This window comes from Triturus cristatus, chromosome 4_2 (assembly GCF_964204655.1).
Source record: "Triturus cristatus chromosome 4_2, aTriCri1.1, whole genome shotgun sequence".
NCBI classification, from domain to species: Eukaryota; Metazoa; Chordata; class Amphibia; order Caudata; family Salamandridae; genus Triturus; species Triturus cristatus.
Window position 1 is genome coordinate 48,379,274 of NC_140586.1, and position 12,188 is coordinate 48,391,461.

Genomic DNA, 12,188 nt, shown 5'->3' on the forward strand with positions numbered 1-12,188 from the left:
AACCGCTCTAGAAGGGGGTTCCCTGGTTGACGATAATTGGGAGGGGTGGGGGAGTCAATAGCGGGCGTACCCATCCCTGGGGGGGGGGGGGGGGGAGTGAATGATAGGGGGTGACGGAGGCATGAGGGGAATGCCAGGTGATACCGGGGGGATGCTAGAAGAGTTGTGGAACTGGATGAAGAATGGAACGGGGCATGGAGTGGTAGGAGAAGTGAGTTTGGAGTGGGTAAAGAGAGTGAATGGATGAAGAGTGATGTTGGGGGGTTGTTGGGATTGTTGTTGTTATTTAGTTATTGATCATGTTGTGCAGCCTGGTCCTAATAAATGGCCTTTTACGCTTAAGATACCAGCGTGGTCTGTTTATTGTGCGATCTACGCAGGGGCGGCTGCTTGCTTTGGGCGCTGGGGCTGCGCCCTTGTATGTTTGTGCTTTATGTGCCATAGACAATGGTAATTAAATAATCACATTACGCTGTGTATTATGATTATTTAATTATCGGTGATAGTGACTTGAGGATGGCACCTACAGCATGAAAAACGTAGCAGACCCAAAGTCTTATCGTCAGCGCATGTTTTTGTTGGCTTCATACTTTGCCCTCGCATTATGTGAGGGTCAGGCAGCCACTTTTACTGACACGTACACTGCTGCGCGCGCATGTGTCAGTTCTAGAGTAGCTGAAAGGGCTCTATTCACAGCCGCCCTGGCCTGTCTGTATTAGGGTACTTCAGAGTCCACCCCCAGATGACGCACAGGAGCGTCAGCTTTTGAAGCAGCCCCGGGCGGCATGATTATCAGCTCAGCGACCGGGGCTTCAGGCTTATTTTCACTGCCTCCCTTTCTCATGTCGTCATAGGATGAGGTGTGGTCTGTAAGAATCACAGATCCATTCCCATCCCGCCTTGTGACAGCTGTGAAAGGCGACAATCAAGATCGTCTCGCGCTAGGGGCAGGCGGCGGTAGGACTGGTCACGGTGGCTTTCTCCAGCAGACCCCAGGGAGCAGCTGACCCCTCTCCAGCAGGACTGGAGCCCCTGCTGCCTTTTCCGTGACTGGAGGCTGCAAATGCTAATCCTGCTGCATACAAATCCCTCTGTAATCGAGTGGGATCCAGATCGCAGCCCGTATGCCACACACACATGTCTGCTGGCATCGCGCGGCTCTAACAGGCAACTTGGCACTTCACGAGAAAGTTCAGGGTCAAACCAGAGCTACCAGCTTTAAAACTGGAGACATGGGTTCGATTTTCAGCATCTCCTCAACATATTACTGTGATTCTGGGCAAATCAATTAATCTTGCTGCACCTAAAGAAAAAGAAAAATATATTTAAATCTGGCCTGGTGTAATGAAACGAGTGTTCATGTAAAAAGTCTGACAATACTCTCGGGCCAAGATGTTCGCGCTACAGAACAGTTAACTGCAAAAAGATAAATACACGGGAGAAAAAACAGCTTTTGAAAAAGTGGTTCGTGAAAGCTACTTTATTTAGCATGTCACTTGCAAGGACACCCATCAGCGGCAGAGCGCTCCTAAAAGCGCAGAGTTGAGTTCTTAAGTTGAATGTAGCATTTGTTGAAATTGATAGAATAGCCACCACGTTTAAGGAGCGAGATCAATGCCCAATGTTTGGATTGCCCAATCACAAGGTTTCCTAGGAAAATGCCCGACACAGAGCAATTAGGCATAAAGCAGAGGTGTGTGCTTGGTCATAATGTTTTCACTATAATAAGTTTGAATAGATAAGTCGTTGAAAAGTTACAGCATGTTAAAGATACCGCTTTTGGAATTTACTGAGCATATCACTTTAATGACAAACTGAATATGGAATTTTCCTCTTGCTGCTCTCCGTACAGAACCAGTAAAATGACCCTAGCATGGGAGGGCAATAAACCCGTTGGTGCGGACAGGGCAATAGCTGCAGATAGCCAATAATCTATCCAGGAAACAGCAAGGAGATCAAAGGCCTGTCTCCCAGAGTCCCTGCCAGCAGCAAAATGTGGGCTCCTGGGGGTGGCACTCGCAGATTGTCCACCCCCGGGCAGTTTTGGGCACTTAGTATGGCCCAGGGACAGGTCGGCAATTCCTATTTGCTGGCGCTTATCAGCGCAAGCCTTAGGTTCAAGAACCTTCTGAGGTGCACTGGCTGCTACGTGTGGTGAGATAGGAAATAAAAATGTGGTTCCCCGTTGTTAGCGCTAGTTTATTTAACCCCTTCGTTGCTAGGCCTTTTCCCCTCCTGTGCTAAGCCTTTTTTGGGCTATTTGGGGTAGTGCGCGCTTAGGCCCCTGTAACTTTTTGACCACATTAGGTATCCATGCCAAATTTGCGTCCTTTTCTTCCAACATCATGGGGATTCTAAAGGTACCCAGGGTTTGTGGATTCTCCTAGAGGGTTCCCAGAAATTAGTCAAAATACAGCAAAATTTTGGTTTTTTTGTGAAAAATGGGGAAAAGTGGCTGCAAATGAAAGCGTCTGGGTTTTTCTCTGCAAATGATATCAAAAAAGGGTTTGTGGGGCTGAAATCACAATTTCTCCAGCTTTTAGGGAATGACAGTTTTTTGTCAGAAATCCAACATTTTTTACACAGTTTTGACATTTTTCTGGGACATACCCTATGTTTGCTATTTTTTGTGCTTTGAACCTCCTTCCAGATAATGGTAAAAATGGGTAGAAAAGCAATAATGGATCCTGGAAAGCTATATATTTTTGAAAAGTAGACAAAATTCTGAATTCAGCAAGGGGTCATTTGTGTAGATCCATCAAGGTTTCTTTATAGAAACTAACAGGTAAATATAGGAAAAATTAAAAATTTGTTGAAAAAAGCAGCCTTTTGAGTCAACGTTTTCACCTGTAACTTCTTCGAATTATGACATCTCTTTGAAAGCAATGTACCGTTACATCCGGTGGACCTTCCTGGTTGTGGGGATATATAGGACTTGTAGGTTCACCAAGAGCCCAACGAACCCAGAGTAAAAAACTGAGCAGCATTTTGTAATGTTTTTTTTTTTTGTTCCGGGTATATAGCAATTATTGTGGGAAAATGTATACATGGAAAAATCGGTATGAAAGACACCTATGTATTTCTGAAATGGGAAAAAATTACAGAGTTTAGAAACAGTGCATATTTGCACATTTTCGAAATTGGGAATACTCATACTTGCATGACAATTATTGGTCATTTTTCAAAATGACTTTTTTTTACACAATGTCTTTCATTTGGAAGGGAGAAATGCATCAAAAATCAATAGGTAATAACAGTTGCTTTACAAATCTGAACTACCCTAATTCTCCCGATAAAAATGGTACCTCACTTGTGTGGGTATGCATAGTGCCCACGACAGGAAGTGGCTCAAAACCTAAGGTGAACGCACCACCTTTTCACACTGAAAATTTACACTTTTTTTGCGAAGAGTCTAGCTGTAGTTTTTGAACCCTAGCCCTGCCGGCACCTAGGGAAACCTAGCAAACCTATACATTTTTGTAAACTAGACACCCAGGGGAATCCAGGATGGGGTGACTTGACTGCATCCCACCAAGGTCTGTTACCCAGAATCCCTTGCAAACGTAAAAAAATGACAAAAAAAACACATTTTCCCCACATTTCTGGGATGGAAAGTTCTGGAATCTGCATGGATCCACAAATTTCCACCCACCCTGCGTTCCCCAAAGTCCTACGAGAAAAATGGTACCTCACTTGTGCGGGTCGGCCTAGTGCCCGCGACAGGAAACGGCGCAAAACGCAACGTGGTCACACCTCAATTTTGCAGTGAAAAATTACCCCTTTTTGGCAAAGTGACTAGCTGTAGTTTTTGAACCCTAGCCCTGCCGGCACCTAGGGAAACCTAGCAAACCTATACATTTTTTAAAACTAGACACCCAGGGGAATCCAGGATGGGGTGACTTGACTGCCTCCCACCATGGTCTGTTACCCAGAATCCCTTGCAAACGTAAAAAAATGACAAAAAAAACACATTTTCCCCACATTTCTGGGATGGAAAGTTCTGGAATCTGCGTGGATCCACAAATTTCCACCCACCCCGCGTTCACCAAAGTCCTACGAGAAAAATGGTACCTCACTTGTGCGGGTCGGCCTAGTGCCCGCAACAGGAAACGGCGCAAAACGCAACGTGGTCACACCTCAATTTTGCAGTGAAAAATGACCCTTTTTTGGCAAAGTGACTAGCTGTAGTTTTTTAACCCTAGCCCTGCCGGCACCTAGGGAAACCTAGCAAACCTATACATTTTTGAAAACTAGACACCCAGGGGAATCCAGGATGGGGTGACTTGACTGCCTCCCACCATGGTCTGTTACCCAGAATCCCTTGCAAACGTAAAAAAATGACATAAAAAACACATTTCCCACATTTCTGGGATGGAAAGTTCTGGAATCTGCGTGGATCCACAAATTTCCACCCATCCCGCGTTCCCCAAAGTCCTACGAGAAAAATGGTACCTCACTTGTGCGGGTCGGCCTAGTGCCCGCAACAGGAAACGGCGCAAAACGCAACGTGGTCACACCTCAATTTTGCAGTGAAAAATGACCCTTTTTTGGCAAAGTGACTAGCTGTAGTTTTTGAACCCTAGCCCTGCCGGCACCTAGGGAAACCTAGCAAACCTATACATTTTTGAAAACTAGACACCCAGGGGAATCCAGGATGGGGTGACTTGACTGCCTCCCACCATGGTCTGTTACCCAGAATCCTTTGCAAACGTAAAAAAATGACAAAAAAAACACATTTTCCCCTCATTTCTGGGATGGAAAGTTCTGGAATCTGCGTGGATCCACAAATTTCCACCCACCCCGCGTTCACCAAAGTCCTACGAGAAAAATGGTACCTCACTTGTGCGGGTCGGTCTAGTGTCTGCGACAGGAAATGGCACAAAACGTAACGTGGTCACACCTCAATTTTGCAGTGAAAAATGACCCTTTTTTGGCAAAGTGACTAGCTGTAGTTTTTTAACCCTAGCCCTGCCGGCACCTAGGGAAACCTAGCAAACCTATACATTTTTGAAAACTAGACACCCAGGGGAATCCAGGATGGGGTGACTTGACTGCCTCCCACCATGGTCTGTTACCCAGAATCCCTTGCAAACGTAAAAAAATGACCAAAAAAAACACATTTTCCCACATTTCTGGGATGGAAAGTTCTGGAATCTGCGTGGATCCACAAATTTCCACCCACCCCGCGTTCCCCAAAGTCCTACGAGAAAAATGGTACCTCACTTGTGCAGGTCGGCCTAGTGCCCGCGACAGGAAACGGCGCAAAACGCAACGTGGTCACACCTCAATTTTGCAGTGAAAAATGACCCTTTTTTGGCAAAGTGACTAGCTGTAGTTTTTTAACCCTAGCCCTGCCGGCACCTAGGGAAACCTAGCAAACCCACACATTTCTGAAAATTAGAAACCCGGCGGCTTCCAGGGAGGTATGGCTTGCGTGGATCCCCCAACGTTTCCTTACCCAGAATCCCCTGCAAACCTCAATTTTTGCTGAAAAAATCACTTTTTTCACACATTTTGGGGTGGGAAAGTTGTGGCATCACCGGGCTCACACAAATTTACCACCACCCAGCGTTCCCCCAGGTCTCCCGGTAAAAATGGTGCCTCACTTGTGTGGGAGGCCCAAGTACCCGCGGCAGGCAAGGGCCCAAAACCTAGTGAGGCGACATCAAAATGGCCTATCGCAAAACCACCTGGTTTTGCAAGGGGGGTCACTTTGATTTTTGACCCGGTGCTCGGCGGCCATCTAGGGAAACCTAGCAAACCCACACATTTCTGAAAACTAGACACCCGGCGGCTTCCAGGGAGGTATGGCTTGCGTGGATCCCCCAACGTTTCCTTACCCAGAATCCCCTGCAAGGACCTGACTACGTTTTGGGCCCTTGCCTGCCACAGGTACTTGGGTCTCCCACACAAGTGAGACACCATTTTTACCGGGAGACCTAGGAAAGGCTGGGTGGTAGGAAATTTTAGTGAGCCCGGTGATGGCACAACTCTCCCACACCAAAATGTGTGAAAAAAGTGATTTTTTCAGCTAAAATTGAGGTTTGCAGGGGGTTCTGGGTAAGGAAACGTTGGGGGATCCACGCAAGCCATACCTCCCTGGAAGCCGCCAGGTGTCTAGTTTTCAGAAATGTATGGGTTTGGTAGGTTTCCCTAGATGGCCGCCGAGCACCGGGCCAAAAACCCAAGTGACCCCCCTTGCAAAAGCAGGTGGTTTTGCGATAGGCCATTTTGATGTCGCCTGACTACGTTTTGGGCCCTTGCCTGCCACAGGTACTTGGGTCTCCCACACAAGTGAGACACCATTTTTACCGGGAGACCTAGGGAAGGCTGGGTGGTAGGAAATTTTAGTGAGCCCGGTGATGGCACAACTCTCCCACACCAAAATGTGTGAAAAAAGTGATTCTTTCAGCTAAAATTGAGGTTTGCAGGGGATTCTGGGTAAGGAAACGTTGGGGGATCCACGCAAGCCATACCTCCCTGGAAGCCGCCGGGTGTCTAGTTTTCAGAAATGCGTGGGTTTGGTAGGTTTCCCTAGATGGCCGCCGAGCACCGGGTCAAAAACCAAAGTGACCCCCCTTGCAAAACCAGGTGGTTTTGCGATAGGCCATTTTGATGTCGCCTCACTACGTTTTGGGCCCTTGCCTGCCACGGGTACTTGGCCCTCCCACACAAGTGAGGCACCATTTTTACCGGGAGACCTGGGGGAACGCTGGGTGGTGGTAAATTTGTGTGAGCCCGGTGATGCCACAACTTTCCCACCCCAAAATGTGTGAAAAAAGTGATTTTTTCAGCAAAAATTGAGGTTTGCAGGGGATTCTGGGTAAGGAAACGTTGGGGGATCCACGCAAGCCATACCTCCCTGGAAGCCGCCGGGTGTCTAGTTTTCAGAAATGCGTGGGTTTGGTAGGTTTCCCTAGATGGCCGCCGAGCACCGGGCCAAAAACCAAAGTGACCCCCCTTGCAAAACCAGGTGGTTTTGCAATAGGCCATTTTGATGTCGCCTCACTACGTTTTGGGCCCTTGCCTGCTGCGGGTACTTGGGCCTCCCACACAAGTGAGGCGCCATTTTTACCGGGAGACCTGGGGGAACGCTGGGTGGTGGTAAATTTGTGTGAGCCCGGTGATGCCACAACTTTTCCACCCCAAAATGTGTGAAAAAAGTGATTTTTTCAGCTAAAATTGAGGTTTGCAGGGGATTCTGGGTAAGGAAACGTTGGGGGATCCACGCAAGCCATACCTCCCTGGAAGCTGCCGTGTGTCTAGTTTTCAGAAATGCATGGGTTTGGTAGGTTTCCCTAGATGGCCGCCGAGCACCGGGCCAAAAACCAAAGTGACCCTCCTTGCAAAACCAGGTGGTTTTGCAATAGGCCATTTTGATGTCGCATCACTACGTTTTGGGCCCTTGCCTGCCGCGAGTACTTGGGCCTCCCACACAAGTGAGGCGCCATGTTTACCGGGAGACCTGGGGGAACGCTGGGTGGTGGTAAATTTGTGTGAGCCCGGTGATGCCACAACTTTCCCACCCCAAAATGTGTGAAAAAAGTGATTTTTTTCAGCAAAAATTGAGGTTTGCAGGGGATTCTGGGTAAGGAAACGTTGGGGGATCCACGCAAGCCATACCTCCCTGGAAGCCGCCGGGTGTCTAGTTTTCAGAAATGTGTGGTTTGGTAGGTTTCCCTAGATGGCCGCCGAGCACCGGGCCAAAAACCAAAGTGACCCTCCTTGCAAAACCAGATTAACTATTGTTCCTACAGCGTGAGAATTTTGGAATAATATTGCAAAGAAAATGTGGCAGACATTTTGAGGTTTACAGGACATTGGGGATAAAAAAAAATTTTGAATTCACAAGAGAGACATCACCATGAACTCCCATGGGTTTTCGACAATATCTACAGTTGGTGGGTTATTCTTGCATGGAAAGTGTACCTTGGCAGAGAAACTAAAGACAAAGATTCCTGCACAACCATCTATTCCTCAAACACACACACATACTGGTTGGATTTGGCACGAGGGCGAGTCATGGTTCAGTGTATTAAATTTTATTAACAAGAGATTTCACAAAAATGAAATGCACTGTCAATAAATTCACAAAAAACCAAACCAATGACTCGCAGCTCGTGAGCTGTAAAGCCACGTCAAGGCACCAACCACTTTACAGGCCATTCACACACCTTTCATACGTGATACAAACAAGACCATTCGCACCACCAGGCACAAAAGCAACACATTTCATAATTCACCAAAAAGGGACAAGGTACACCCTGCTTCAGAAAGACAAATATTACTGCACAGCCATCTAATCCACAAGCACACACACATACTGGTTGGATTTGGCACGAGGGTGAGTGATGGTTCAGTAGATACAATTGTATTAGCAAGTGATTTCACAGAAATGAAATGCACTGGCAATAATTGAAAGGGCGAGAAACTGAACCATTGACTCTCAGCTCGTGAGCTGTAAAGCCACGACAAGGCACCAACCTCTTTACAGGCCATTCATACACCTTTCATACGTGTGAGACATACAAAACCATTCACACCGCCAGCCGCGGGCCCATCACATAACAAAACTCACACCAGCACACAGCGCCATTCAAGGGCCCATCACTTTCACACGCCCACAATCCAGACACAGCAACTACACAGGCTGATGGATTGCGTGGAGTGGCACTCAGCTAGCAGTGTGTGTAGTGACCAGCATAAAGTCACTACTCACACATAGCCAGCCGAGCACCAGTCCACACACACCGCTAGCCAAGCGCCAGTCCACGCATACCGCTAGCCAAGCGCCAGTCCAGGCACACCGCCAGCCAATCGCCAGTCCAGGCACACCGCCAGCCAATCACCAGTCCAGGCACACCGCCAGCCAATCGCCAATCCACCCACACCGCCAGCCAAGCTCCAGTCCACGGACACCACCAGCCAAGCACCAGTCCGCACACACCACCAGTCTGCACACACCACCAGTCCACGCACACCGCCAGCCAAGTACCAGTCAACGCACACCGCCAGCCAAGCACCATTCCACGCACACCGCCAGCCAAGCTCCAGTCCACGCACACCACCAGCCAAGCTCCAGTCCACGGACACCACCAGCCAAACACCAGTCTGCACACACCACCAGTCCACGCACACCGCCAGCCAAGCTCCAGTCCACGCACACCGCCAGCCAAGCACCATTCCACGCACACCACCAACCAAGTGCCAGTCCACACACACCAACATCACATTTAGGATTTTTTTAGAAAAAAATAAAAACACAAACAAATTGCAAATAGATACAAATCTTCTAACAGAAAATCAGCAACTAAATACATTGCACTAACACCAACCTTGAAACAGAATCAAATTATCCAAAGAATACAGACCAGGCAGTTCACTTTACCACTCATGAATGCTCCCAAAAATTCTTTCGCGTGTGGTACGCTCTGAAACAAGCAGGGAGACACAGTGCAGGATGAGAAGGACAGTCGGGGCAGTACATACGACTCTCCTTCCGCGAACCTCTTCGCCAACAGACTCTACATCTCCTACTGGGAAAATCTTTTGCGGGTGTGGGAGGAATGTGATCTGGAAAGTGGCGTTCTTTCAATCTAGCAACATCCTCCACCACTCCAACTCTAGGAACACTTGCCTGTTCCACTACAACAAGGCTGCCTATTACAGACTCCTGAAACTTAGCAAAAGTCATCTTTGACTCAGGGCAAGAATCCTGGAACACAACAAAAGCATTAAACATTGCCAAGTGGAAAAGATGGATAGCCAACTTCTTGTACCAAATGTAAGCCTTACGAAGAGCAGTGTAAGGTTCCAACCTCTGATCTACTCTTGTCAACACCACCCATGTGCCTATTATAGTCTAAAATGCACACAGGTTTGCGCGCTTCAGCGACCTGACTCCAAACAGTCACAGGTGCAGTGCTTTCATCATGGATGGTAGTCAGCATGTAGACATCTCTCCTGTCTGTAAACTTCACAGCAAGAAGCTCCTGGCAACGTAACGCACTGCACTGTCCCCGCACAAGCTTTTGACAAACAAGTTATTTCTGGAAACCTTTACGGTTAGAGCGGATTGTGCCACAAGCAAGAGTGTCCACTTTGGCCAATTCCCTGAACAACCGCACACCAGTGTAGAAGTTATCTACATATAAATGGTGGCCTTTGTTAAAAAATCCTCTACCAAGTTCCCAAACAATTTTCTCAGTCACTCCAAAAGTGGACGGACAACCAGGGAGGTTAAACCTAGATTCCTTATCGGTGTACACTCTGAAATTAGAGACATATCCAGTCCTACTGTCACACAGCATATACAGCTTTATTCCATAGCGTGCCCTCTTACTAGGAATGTATTGCCTAAAAACCAAGCGGCCCTTGAACAACACCAAAGACTCATCCACTGCAATTTCTTTTCCAGGGGCATAAATCTCAGAAAATCGATCAACAAAGTGATCAAGGACAGGCCTAATCTTAAAAAGACGGTCACAGTTAGGGTGATCTCGTGGCAACGCTAAACCATTATCAACAAAATGCATCATCCGAAGCAGAAGCAAATACCTGTCACGACTCATGACTGCCGGAAAAATAGACGTTGCCATCAAGGGACTGCTAGACCAATATGAATTCATTGATGGCTTCCTTAGCAAGCCCATCAAAAAAGTTAAACCCAAGAACTTCTTCATCTCTTCAACATTTGTGGGAGTCCACCGGGTAGCTCTAGAGTGTGGCTTAAGACTGGCACTGTTGTCCCTCAAAAACTGCTCGGCATACAAATTAGTCTGCTCAACAATCTCTGCCAAAAACACATCGTCCATAAACAACTGAAAAAAATTGACCGGCAAAAAGTTCTCAGTATTCACTCTAGACCCTGGAACACCAGTAAACTCTGGCAATGCCGGCTGCACCATGCCAGGGGCAACCCAGAGGTCATCACTTTCAAAGGGAAGCCTTGCAGCCCCAGCCTGCAGCCCAGATGCCTCTTGCCGCACTACACCAACGGGAAGCCTTGCAGCCCCAGGCTGCAGCCCAGATGCCTCTTGCCGCACTATCGGCACATCAGTCTCCGCCTCTAACACAGGCACTTCATCCGCACTAAGAGTATCTTCATCATCCGATGACTCCATACGGAGAGACAACTCACTGCCAGAATCGTCCCCTGCAGAGTCAGTCTCTGAACCAATATCAGAGGAAGACTCAAACAGCAAACCAACAACCTGCTGAGCAGTAATCCTGCGGCTAGCCATTATACTTACTAAGATAGAAGACTGCACAAACAAGTCAACAACAACCAACAATGTGCAAACCAAGTAAGTAAAGAAATGTGTACCTTTATCACAAAGATCAATGTACTCAAAAACTATACAATCCAATTACAAGAGACAGCTGCACTCACCAGAAACCAACTCTGCAGTGACACAGCAAAAACCAACGATATCAAACTAGAAAGAAGGAAAAAAAACAAATTACTCACAAGACAACAAAATACACATCGAGCACCAATGCAAAAAGTTTTTGACACTCAAAAACAAACATACTGCTATTATTACACCATTTGCTAAACAAAATTCATGCAGAGAAATCAAACACATTTACATTGTACAAAAAAGAGTCTCTTACCAAACTACACAAACAGCAGAACCACCAGTAACTCGGCAAACTGAAAAGAGCAAAAGCCTTCACCTAGAACAAAAAAGTAAAAAAAAAAACATTACTATTGCAATTCTCAAAAAATATAACAATAAACATTATAACATGCTATGTTACTACCCAAATGGTCAATCGGGTTATGTGCCAGGTGGGGCAGAAAACAGCAGGAAAAAAAAAAGGCTACTCTGTCCCGGGGCGGGTGGGCCAAATACATATTATAAAAATTGCCCCCTGGAAGCGACACTTGCCAAAGGGGTCGCTTCCCAAATGAACAAAACGACATCCCTGGTGTCTAGTGGGCTTTTCTGCCCCCCCTGCGGACGGACCGAAAGTCGACCGATCTGCCCCCAGGGGGAACAGAAAAGTCTTCCAGAAAATTATGCCCCCAAGGAAGCGACCCTTGCCCAAGGGGTTGCTTCCCAAATGAACAAAATGACATCCCTGGTGTCTAGTGGGCTTTTCTGTCCCCCCTGGGGGCAGAAACGGACCGAAAGTGGACCGATCTGCCCCAGGGGGGGCAGAAAAGTCTGTGTAAATATTAG